This window comes from Sceloporus undulatus, chromosome 1 (genome assembly GCF_019175285.1).
Source record: "Sceloporus undulatus isolate JIND9_A2432 ecotype Alabama chromosome 1, SceUnd_v1.1, whole genome shotgun sequence".
Classification (NCBI taxonomy): domain Eukaryota; kingdom Metazoa; phylum Chordata; class Lepidosauria; order Squamata; family Phrynosomatidae; genus Sceloporus; species Sceloporus undulatus.
In genome coordinates, this window is record NC_056522.1 from 142,962,608 (window position 1) to 142,974,916 (window position 12,309).

Sequence of the window (12,309 nt, forward strand, 5' to 3'; positions counted from 1 at the left end):
AGGCACACTGAACTGGAGATATGTAAAATGGCAGCCTCTGCGTTGGTGAATATGTCTCAATTCATTTTCTGTAGGCATGAACTGTGCATATGAATATTAAAACGATCTGTGAATCAACCTCATATATTGCATCACATTGTGATTTTAACAAGACAGATTAAATCAATTTGTATAGAATATTGTTTACAACTGGTATGGGAAGCTACAGAGGGTGAACTGGCTGCCACCACTTCATTTCTCACCCCAAGGTTCCTGATGCTGCACTGCCCCTATGGAGAAACAGGAAGAGACTGAAATAATGCCCCTTTGTTTTTCTCTACTGCAATATTTTTCTTTTATTTCTGGGGCACGGGAGGGATATGGCCTTCAGGAGCCACATTAGTCCATGTGTTGCACATTCCCATCCCTAGTTTACAAAGATACACTTGCAAGTGAGTAAGCCTCACAACAGTACAGAATACTGTAGCGTGTATCTGCAGCATCTTCCTCAACATTTCATCATGAAACACCGAACAAAGATCATGTTTCAGCCATCTATTAATTCTCCTCACTTGCCATGACTTTTCACTATAATAATAATAATAATAAATTTATTTATGTTGTTTCCCCGCCTCTTTCAGTGGATGGGAAGCGGGGTTACAGACTAAATATTCCAATATATGCATTGTCTGAGCTAGCATCTAGCAACATAGGTGGATTGATATTATTTATCATTTATACCACAAATTTGCAAAACACTATTTATACTTTTACAACAGCCCTCTGCTATAGACCACCATGTCTATTATAAAAATGGAAATCAAAGCCAGCATGAGAGCAACTTGCTAAAGACTACAAAGTATATTAATGGTACAGGAATCAAATTAAGGACTCTTAGAAGGAAATGTAGCTTTGTTGTTGTGTGCCTTCAAGTCGTTTCTGACTTCTAGCAACCCTATGGTGAACATAGCATGGGGTTTTCTTGGAAAGATTTCTTAAGAGGGAGAGCTGTATGTGTCTTTTTCTGAGGCTGAGATAGTGTGACTTACCCAAGGTAAACCAGTGGTTTTCCATGGCTGAGTAGGGATTCAAACCCTGGTCTAATGCTCAACCCACTCCAATATGCTGGCTCTCAGAAATATTTCACTGCTAACAGTATTCCTTACCTAGTGCCTTTTAAACATTTTGAACTACAACCCCCATTAACTTTAACTACTGGTCATGATGGCAGTGTGCAATGGGAAACGTAACTCAAAATGTCTTCATGGCATAAGGAAGCTGATGACAATCTTGCATGATGGGAGGCAAAGGTGAGCCTCCTTGCAAAACTCTTTCAATCAAGAAAACCCTGTAAAAAGACAGACCCAAGCAAGACAGAAGGTAGTACCAGAACACAGACTTAGAGAAAGAAAGGGAAATCACAAAAGAAAATTCATCAGGGACATAAAAGAACTCAAAGATGGGTAGACAACAAACAGTCATACTCAACAATGCAAACCTAGTCAGAAGCAGCACTACACATATTATAGGAATGTGGAATGTAAGAAGCATGAGACAGGGGAAGCTAGACAATAAAAAAGGAAATGGAACACATAAACATAGTTATACTAGGGGTGAATGAGCTAAAATGGACAAGAATGGGTCAGACTGTATTCTACTTAGTTAATGAAAAGTCACAAAGAAACCGGGTGGCTTTCATACTAGGGAGAAATATAGCAAAAGCAGTCAAAGGATATAATGCAAAGTCAGACCAAATCATTCCAAGAAGGCATCAATAAAAACCAATAAACATTACCATAACCCAAGTGTATGCACTAACCACAGAGGCAGAGGCAGAAGAAATTGATTCTATGAAAAAGTACAGGAAGAAATTGACAACACATGAACACAGGACTTCAAGCTTATCATAGGCAACTGGAATACTAAAGTAGGTAGCAAAGAAGAGTAAAAAACAATAGGTAAATTCAGACTAGACATAAGAAATGAAGGTGAATGACTGATAGAATTCTGTGAGGCCAACAATAAGAATACCTTTTTCAGAGAATGAATATTTTCAGACCAGTGCTTACCATAGGTAAACACAACTAAAATGTTTGGGAAGCACATATGTCTGAAAAGCCTGATGTGCTTCATAACTGTCAGAGAATTGTCAGCTCCCCTCCAGCATTCTTGAATTGTTTGGGGAGCAGCAATTTCCTATGAACGGAAACTTTGCCTTCATAGGACACTTCCTAAACATTTTAGCAGTGTTTTACCAGCACTTACCCCATGATGAGAGCTGGTCTGAATATCTTCAATGAGAGAGAAGACTATACACATGGACATCACCTAATAGCCAATATGAAAATGAGATAGAGAAGCTCTATTCACTTGGCCAAAACAAGACCAAACACTGACTGGAACAGATCATGAACTACTTATATCAAAAATTAGACTAAAGCTGAAGAAGAAAACAAAACAGTCATCATACCAAACAATCATCTGAACAATATACCAATAGGATTTACAAACAGTGTAAGAAATAGATTTGCTCTATTATGCATAATTGGCTAGGAACCAGAAAAATTGTGGTTAAAGGCCAAGGACATAGGCAAGGAAGAATGCAGAAAGATTCTACAAGCAAGAGAGAAAGAGAGAGAGAGAGAGAGAGAGAGAGAGAAGAAACAAAGGGTAATAGAGGAAATACTTCAAGCAGTAAAGGAAAGAAGAGAATCAGAAGAAATGGGAGATAGGAACAAAACCAGAGCTGTGAGTCCAACTGTCCAATGACTACTGTGCAAGGATAAAGAAAACTATTATAATACCCAATGCAAAGAAATGGAAGACAACAACAAAAAAGGAAAAATAAGAGACCTCTTCCTCAAGATCTGAGAACTCAAAGGAAAGTTCAAACCAAGGGCAGGGATAGTCTACGAGAAGAGAAACATACTACAAGAATAAGAAGAAATAAAAAGACAATAGGAGAATAAACAGAAGAGCATCATAAAAGAGGAAAATATGAGCAATACATGAAAAGAAATGCCATACAAAGATGAACCCCAAATCCTAGAGAGTGAGATGGAGACTGCTATAAGAGATTTTGGAAAGAACAAGAAACTAGAAACAGATGATATTCTAACAGAATTGTTACAATCCACACAGATGGAACTCATTTTAGTGATAACTAAAATATGTCAACAAATATGGAAAACAAAAAAGTGACAACAGACTGAAAACAATCAATATACATCCCCATCCACACAAAAAAGGAGACATAAAGGCCTGCAAAAGTATAGGACCACAACATTAATATCTCATGTAAACAAAATTATGCTAAAAATACTGGAGCATACACTCCAATCAAATATGGAGAGAGAAATCCCAGAGGTATAAGTGAGATCCAAAAATGGAAAAGGCACTAGGAAGCACATTGCAAACATATGATGGTTAATGGAGCGCACTAAGGAATTCCACAAGAAAATCAGCATGTGCTTTATAAATTATACAAAGTCTTTGACTTCATATGTCATGAAAAACTCTGGATGACTCTTAAAGACATGGGAGTGCCACTGATGCTCCTGATAAAAAATCTGTACTTGGCTACAGTCAGAACAGAAGATGGTGAAACAGAATGGTTCTCCATTGGCAAAGGGATCAGGGAAGGCTGCATATGAACACCCTCCTTGTTCAACTTATATGTAGAAAATATCATATGAAGAGCAAACTAAGACTCAGAAGAAAGATAAGTGAAGATAAAAGGAAGGAACATCAACAATCTAAGGTAAGCAGATGATGCCTTACTACTACCAGAAAACATCATAGACTTGGAATAATTACTAAGTAAGGTCAAGAAAGAAAGTGCAAAACAGGCATACAGTACTGCTTAACATATTGTTGTTGTGTTCCTTCAAGTCGTTTCCAACTCATCTTGGCAAGCCTTGCTCAGGGGAGTTTGCCATTGTCAACCTCTGAGGCTGAGAGAGTGTGATTTGCCCAGGATCACGCAGTAGGCTTACATGGCTGAACCGAGAATCGAACCCTGCTCTCCAGAGTCATTGTCATTGCTTAAACCACTACACCACATTGAGTTACTGCTGAACATAAAGAAAACAAAAATAATGACCACAGAGTATCAGGAAAACTAAATAGTTAAAGACTTTCTGTACCTAGGATCAAACATTGATTGGAATGGAGACTGCAGTCAAGAAATAAGAAGACTAGGAATGGGGAGGGCAGCTATGAAGGAACTATACAAGGTCCTAAAGAGTAAAGATATACAACTAAGCACAAAAGTTAGAATCATCCAAGCCATTGCATTCCCCATAATTAGGTATGGATGTGAGAGGTGGACAGTGAAAAAAGTGGATAAGAGGAAAATCAATTCATTTGAGATGCGATGCAAGAGAAGAGTGCTGAGAATACTATGAATGGCCAAAAACACAAATATAGAATAGATCAAACTTGAAGTCTCCCTGGAAGCAAATATGACAAAACTGAGGCTGTTGTACTTTGGCCACACCATGAGAAGGCATAAATCATTAGAAAAGTCTATAGGGAAAGATAGAAGCAGAAATAAAGGAAGACTGCCTGCCCGATAGGTAGACACAATGAGAGAGGCCATGGGCCTGAGCCTCCAGGGCCTAAGCAAAGTGACTGAGGATGGCAGGTCTTGAAGATGTCTCATCAGGGTCATTATGAGTTGTGGCCAACTCGAGGGCAGTTAACAACAACAACAAAAACAACAAAAACATTTTGAAGCATTTTTCTTGTTTTCATTGTTCTACTAGAACTGTTTATTTCACATAATCCTTTAATGACATAGTTCAGAATCAAGTTGATGCATGTCTTTCACATAAAAAAGAACAGTTGCGCCTTCTTCCTGGGCCATGCAGCAATAGCAAAAGAAAGATGATAAAGACAAAGCCATTGCTGGCAAGAGCAAGACTGTCAGCTATGGCTGCCCTCCCAGTGTAAGGGGCTCTTTAAAGCCAGACACTGTGGAAGGGCGGCCTGTCCTGTGGCACAGGCAATTGTCCAAGATAGTCTTCCAGAGCACCTTGGAGGATGGACACATGATCAGAAGCTACACACTGGATTAATAGGCTCTTAACAGCTGTTAGTCTCCCCCTCCTGCCACTGACTGCTGTGTCCTTCTTCCTTTGTCAACAGAGTACCTGTAGTCACTGCCTACACCTTCATAGTAACTGAGGGTTTGCAGTTTTGGAATCAACAGCAGCTGTTTCGTTTTGAGCTAAGCGGTGGCCAACAGGCTTGATTCAAGTGTTTTAAATCCATTTGTTATTTTGAAGTCTGTTAAATATCTATGGAAGTTTGTGCCATAATGAATTTGTCAAGTGTGAAGATGTTACAAGACACTTGTTTGAGAAATCCTTTTTAGTTTTTAAACATACCGTAGCTAAAAATAAGGGTAAGAGTATCACCAATAGCAAAAATTTGTTCATTAAATGAGTTCCTTTCCCCCAGAAATCTGTGCAAATCATTGGACTCTACTTTGCATGGTCCAACCAAGTTTCCATGTCAGATTCTAACACTGTAATTCACACAGTAAATTTGTACGAAGAACAACTCAAGAGGGGGATAGAATCACAGAACATCTGGATGAATGCTATTAAAAGGCCAGACACATTTACTTCTTTGTTCAAAATTGAATTTCCTTGTTACATAACCTCTTTTCCTTGATACTCAGACAACTGGCAAGGGAGCAACCAGAACAGAGAACATTTGGCAGGAGACCCATGCTGACTGTTCCATATATAGTGAAGGTTCTAAAACTGTAGGGTGAAACTCAAACAGGTTATTTAAGAACCCCCAAAATGGAGGGTGGGGTGGGAAGGGAGAGTTCCAGGCATGGAAATGATCCTGGAGGAAAGTGGAACTTTCTTCCACCCATTAAATTTTAAAAATAATATGAACTGAAGAGCCTTTAGCTAACAGTAGGCCATTGGGTTGGTCAAACATTGTACAGCACTGATCAAGGAGTTGTAAAGCATTCACTTCAGTAGAACAGAAAACAACACCCAAAACTACTTTAATCGGCAGTTTTGACATTTGTGCTGATTTCAATTGGTTAGATGTTATTGTGCAACAACCAAATCAACCTTTAAAATTCTGGTGAACAATTGAGAATGCAGCAAAAATATTGCAGTATAGAGTGCTGCTAGTTGAGATTTCCACAACCATTTTGTATTCCCCCTGCCTAGCAGCTACCATTTCATGGCCTCTGAGCTCACATAGCATTCACTTGAATATTTTTCAGGGCTCTTCCCTGTTAGAATTTTTTTCCTCTTAAGATCTGGGAAGGGAGTAACCAGGTGGTTCTGCTGAATCTGCATACCTGCTCTAAGTGTCTTTGTTGCTACACAAGCAATGATAGTAGATTTTGGGAAATACCTTTTAAGACTAATGAAATAAATGCATTTTCCTAGCACCACTCAATTAGGGATGGCTTCAACATGTCATTATATTCATCAGTCTTTAAAGTAACTTCTCAAACTCTGAACAACAGTTAGTTCCTGAAATCTGGGAATACAGGAAATGATTCCGGCAATGAATAAACATTCTGCCAAGGAATGGTTTCTGTAAATATTAACAGTTCTGGTTACTGGTTTCTGTCAGGAAACATCAGGATCAGTCACTAGTTGGAATGCTGATTTTTTTTTTTAAGGTGGGGGGGGGGTTAGAATAGAAATAAAGCTAGTATTAGTCAGTTATTTTTAAAGAAGGTTTTTTTAAAAAAAAATGTTTTTGCTAACTAGGTAGCATGGGTTGTTCCTGTCAATGACCTTTTGCCAGTAATAACTGTTTGCACAACTGTCTGGATAGCAGAGGCCAGTTGTTTTGGTTTGCTTCTTCACTGTACTTTCCTCTATCTTTGACAGATGATATTAGAATAAAAGCATGCAAACTCAAATTGCCACCTACACAAGGGCATTCGTAGTTCCATGGAATACTTGACAGTCTGACCCTAGTCCAATAATATTTGACCTGTCAGTTGAGTGGCTTGCCAAACATAGCTCTAGCAGAAGATCATTACTGCTACTTTACAGTCAACTACCCATCTTTTATTCCTTATTTTAGTTCTTCAGTTTTTAAAGTCGTCTCCTACAACTCTTTTCTCCTTCATCCCCTTTTACATGCAACTCCATCTCCACTTTGGCACTGTGAGGTTTCCTCAGAGCTCACTCTGACTAGCCCTCTCCTTGCGTGGGAGCTAGCTGAAAGTGTGATTGATACTATGCAAGATGAAACGGAACCAGAAATACACTTTGGGATAGTGGAGATATGTAATTCCATGCCATGCCTCACGGCACGATTTGAAAAAAAGAAAGAAACAGCTTCCACTATATTTGTGATGAATGTTTCTTCTTCCACTGCTTCAACTTTCTAGTGAAATGTGGGAAGTGGAGCTCAGGAAGAGCTCCTATTTCTATCTAATTCTCTTTTAAAGCAGCGGGTGACTAATGTCTTGTTTGAGCATTTTTCTAATGCCAATATTTGATTAGTATCCCAGATTCAGGGCTTCCTATATGTAGGTTAAGCACAATGGCTGTGAACATGGTTGAGCACAATGGCTGGAACAGAAGAATGATTTTAGGGAAAAGCAGAAAAGGTGCATTATAATAGACTAACATGCTATTGTATGTGGCCCCGTGGCTGCATTTGCTTGCCCATACATTAGAGTGTAGATGGCTTCCTAAATGAAGGCTAAGTTGAGTCCAATGCAAGTCCTTCAGTAATGTCCATGTGGGGAATTCAACAAGCCTAGGACTAATTTGGGAGTGTGGCATCCAATCACATGAGGGTGGCTACTGGTTGCCACGCCAATGTGGAGTTAATCTGTTCTGACTACAGATGTTCAGAGGCAAGGGCCTCCAGATTATCCTGCTGATCAGTCAGTTGATGATGATAATTAGGTCTGACAGTGTGAGTGTTCATCAGCAGTAATATGGGAAGGGCTCAAGTCCTTGGATAATAGAAGAAATGTCACACCCTGAAGTAATGGGTGGGGATAAGATTTAGTTCTAGCCTCACTGTTGGCAGGTTAGTCCCAGCTAGAGAGGTAGTAGGATCTATCCTCTCAAAATCTCTCAGAGATCACTTACTTTTGCATGACTCACTTCTTGACATCTCAACAATCTGGGTGATACTCCAAATACAAGTAGTAAATGATTAATGCATGGAGCATTTGGAAACCAGATTACAAGATGTAGTGACTGCTGGAATAGTGGCAATCTCCCATTAGCTTTATTTTCCTATCGACATACTATCAGCTGCAAAAGTTAATTAATGTCTATTCAAACCCAAAAGGGTTTACAAAACTAAAGTCGTCCTATGTTTTTTTTAGTACTGTATAGTTTTCTGTTTCATAAACTACATTTTTTGTTTGTTGATGGAATATGTGTATGTTCATAGGAGGATATCCAGAAAAGCACTAATAAATCTTTCAAAAGTTTTTTCCACACTTAAAACCATGCTGGGTTATGTATTTTTTGTTTGCTTGATTAAAAAAAAACTAGTGAATTTTTTTTAAAAAAAACTTGCAATGCTAAACTCAAAACTGAAACAATCAAACAGATAATGTATTCTAACAGGTTAAATTAAAAGGGAGAAATTTCTCAAATTGTAAATATTATCCCAATTGTGTAATATTTTTGAAGAACCAAGAGGTCTGTTATGTCTTTTCAGCTTTGCAATAATACTTGTTAAATTAAATCTGTGCTATAAAAATAAAATTTCTTTAAGTGTTGCATTAACTGAAATGATAAGGAATGTCTGTCCATAATCAAAGGCTAATACAGAACAGATTATTCATGCAATTGTTCAACCACCAAGGAAAACAGAATCTTTGGAAACATTACAAATGGGAAAAATGCCACTCTCTGAGAGAGTTATAAAAACAGTATGGAATAAATCATGATTTGCAGGCTTAGAGGGGAAATTGTCTTTGGGGAAGTCCTTTAGAATTAACTCTATCCAGTAACGTTTCTAATTGGCAAACAAAGGAATGATTTCTACTTGCTGTCCAATTTCTATTTCTTTGGAAATCTTTTGGAAAGCTTGTCTTTATAACTTACAGGGTATAAAAGTTATAGTATTTATATTGTAGTAAGTACATTTTACTAATATACATTTAAAAGGGCCATTTATATATCTCTGTTAAATTAAGAAGTACCATTACAAAATCACATATCTTCCCTTGCTATTAGGTTTTATCACAACACCAGTTTCTCCATCTACTATCGCAGGTGATATTATCTCCCAGTGAAAGCAATTGTTCTTTAATAACAAAATCAAAGACAGATTCCAACTCAAAACTGCTGGAAAACAGTTATCAATCTCTTTTTTATGTCTTAATCAGCACATCAATGCAAGAGATTTGCATTACTACTCAACTGCTGATTGTTAAAGTGCTAAAGTGCTATTAATGTCCGTTGTTTTGATCACCTTATGCAAGTATGTATATCTGTTAACTGAAGTAACATTCCATGCCTCTGATGAAATGGGCTATCATCCATTAAACCTTACGCCATTATAGGACGTGTTAGTAAAGCTGAAGAAGAAAGCAAAAACAGTCATCATGCCAAAATGTGATCTGAGCAATATCTCAATAAAATTCACAGACAATGTAAGAAACAGATTTGCGCTATTAAGCACAATCAACTGTGGACTAGAAGAACTATGGTCAGAAGCCAGGGACATAATCAAGGAAGAATGCAAGAAGACATTATGGGGACCAAAATGAAAGGGAAGGCACAATGGGTAACAGAAAATGCTACACACAGTATTGGAAAAAAGAAAAGCAAAACAAAAGAGAGATAGGAACAAATAAGAATCATGAATGCAACTATTCAATGATTACTGCACAAGGATAAAGAGGACTACTATAATAATCAATGGAGAGAAATAGAAGACAACAAAAAAGGGAGAATGAGAGATTATTTCACAAGATAAGAGAACTCAAATGGAAGTTTCAACTAAAGGCCAAAATGTTCTGCGATAAGAAGAGGAACTTACTACAAGACCAATAAGAAATAAAAAAGGCATTGGTTGCAATACATGAGAGAGTTATATAAAAGAGATTTAGAAATGAATGACATGGAATATAGCATGGCTAACAGAGTACATCAAGGAATTCCAAAACAAAGTTAGCATGTGCTTTAAAGGCTGTAGCAAGGCCTTTGACTACACAGATCACACACACTCAAAAACCAATGGAATGTTCTTAAAGACATGGAGTGTCTTGATAAGCAATCTGTACTTAGCACAAGAAGAAACTGTTAGAACAGAATATGGAGAAACGGAATGGTTCCCAACTGGTAAGGGGATCAGGAAAGGTGCATATTATCACCCTACTTGTTCAAGTTGTATGCTGAAAATACCATACAAAGAGCAGGTTTAGACTTATAAGAAGGAGAAATAAAGATAGGAGGAAGGAACATAAGCAATCTAAGATAATGAGTCTGAACAAGCCTTGTCTAAAAAACCCATGATAGGTTGCCTTAGGGTTGCCATATGTAGAAAATGACTTGGAGGGTAAACCTCATGTTAGGGAACACTTGCCCCTAATTTTTGAATGCCTCTTCTCTCACAAAAAAAAGCACTGCACCAATTCTCTTGAAATTTTGCATGTTTCTTAACTAGGGTCACATTTTGTGGAAGGGAACACTTATATAGACACATTTATGCTGCATATAGATTTCATAACAATTACCACAAAACATAAGTGGTATCTTTTTCTTTGGTAGCCCCCAAACTATAAAGGCTGGTTGTAAAGAAAACCTTTTCCTCCTGTTCTGAGAGTACATTTTTCACTACAGAAGGGGCAATTGTCCCTGAAAATCTCATCAAGTTCTAGCAAGAAATAAAATTTATCAGCAATTCTATTACTTTAAAACAAGTGTAAAGTTGTTTAGTTCAACCCCTGTATCTTGTTTTGTGAAAGGTACAAGCCAAAGCTGTCTTCTGAAGAGCTGCTAAGCCTGGAAATTTCCAGTGTATAATTTTGGCAATTACTATATAAATTCTGGGAATTTTGACAAGCCAAAAAAAGGTCATAGGTTTTTGCTTATTTCTAATAATAATTATCATCAGTGGAAAGAATAAAAAAGTGGATGAGGAAGTTCCCATATTGGTCTTAACCAAAATGGACCATTTTCCAAATCACCAAATTAAAAAAAATCATGTGATGAGTGATCCTTTCTTCTCCAGTGTGTTCTCTGTGAACAAGGAAGTATTTACAAAGACAGTTTAAGAATAAATGGTTACTATGGGTAAAGCACCTCTTCCTCCTTCTTCCCCCCATAACTGCCATACCCTGCCGTCCTTGTCCTCCTTTCTCCCCGCCCCCCCGCCGCCATGTTGGCACTTTGCCATAAATATGTGGGTTTTGAGTTGCAGTTTAGGCACTCAGTCTCTAAAAGGTTCGCTATCACTGGTCTAGGTTGAATTTATGTAGATCCTCCATGGTCATTATTTTTGTTTCTTTTATGTTCCACAACAAGCCTGCCTTTGCATTTTCTTCTTTGACCTTCTTTAGTAATTATTCCAAGTCTATGATGTTTTCCACTAATAGTATTGTGTCATTGTATGATATTTTCTGCGTACAACTTGAACAAGTCGGGTGATAATATGCAGACTTTCCTGATCACCTTACTTTCTTTGAGGGTGAGAGACTATGATTTGTCAAAGGTTGCTCAGTGGGTTTTTCATGGCTGAAGCAGGATTTGAACCCTGGTCAGTCAGAGTACTAGTCCAACCCTCAAACCATTACACTAGACCAGCTCTAATATGCCCTAAGCAAACACATCAAACAGGCCTGAAAGTATAAATTGTAATAGGTCTTCAATGTTCAGAGATTTATCTCTGGGTAGGTTTTGAGATGTACAATGATAGAAAATGGACATACACTACTTGAAAATGGACATACAAAGCTTCAATTTGTATTTTGTGGTTTGCCATCCCATTCCGAGGCACTGATATTTGCTCATCTTTAGGACATTTGCTCATCTATTCATCCTCGCCGGACCACCGTCGCCGCCAGAGCTGCGCCTTCTGCCGGGCGGCCTCCTCCCGGGGTGTCGGAGGTGTGCATCTGCGCACCGCCCTGGGAGTGCCGCCCACGGACTGAGGAGCACTGCAGCGGGACTCTTTTAGACTCTTTCCTGGCTTTGGCATTTGGTGACCAGTGAGTGCGGGGCCTTTAAGGGACACCTGGGGGGAAGCCAGGAAGGAGCCCGCCAGGTGAGAGCGGCGGGTATAAACGCCAGGCAACCGGACCCTCCCGGACACGCCCCCTTTGCCTCCTCGCCGGACCACCGTCGCCGCCAGAGC

The 12,309-nt window shown here is 38.6% G+C and overlaps 1 protein-coding gene across 1 annotated transcript in view; it reads right to left on the reverse strand.

Annotated features, from left to right (window-relative positions):
• The window catches only part of COL21A1 (collagen type XXI alpha 1 chain), a 103,007-nt gene that overhangs the window by 32,022 nt on the left and 58,676 nt on the right, over positions 1-12,309 (reverse strand). The window lies entirely within an intron of this gene.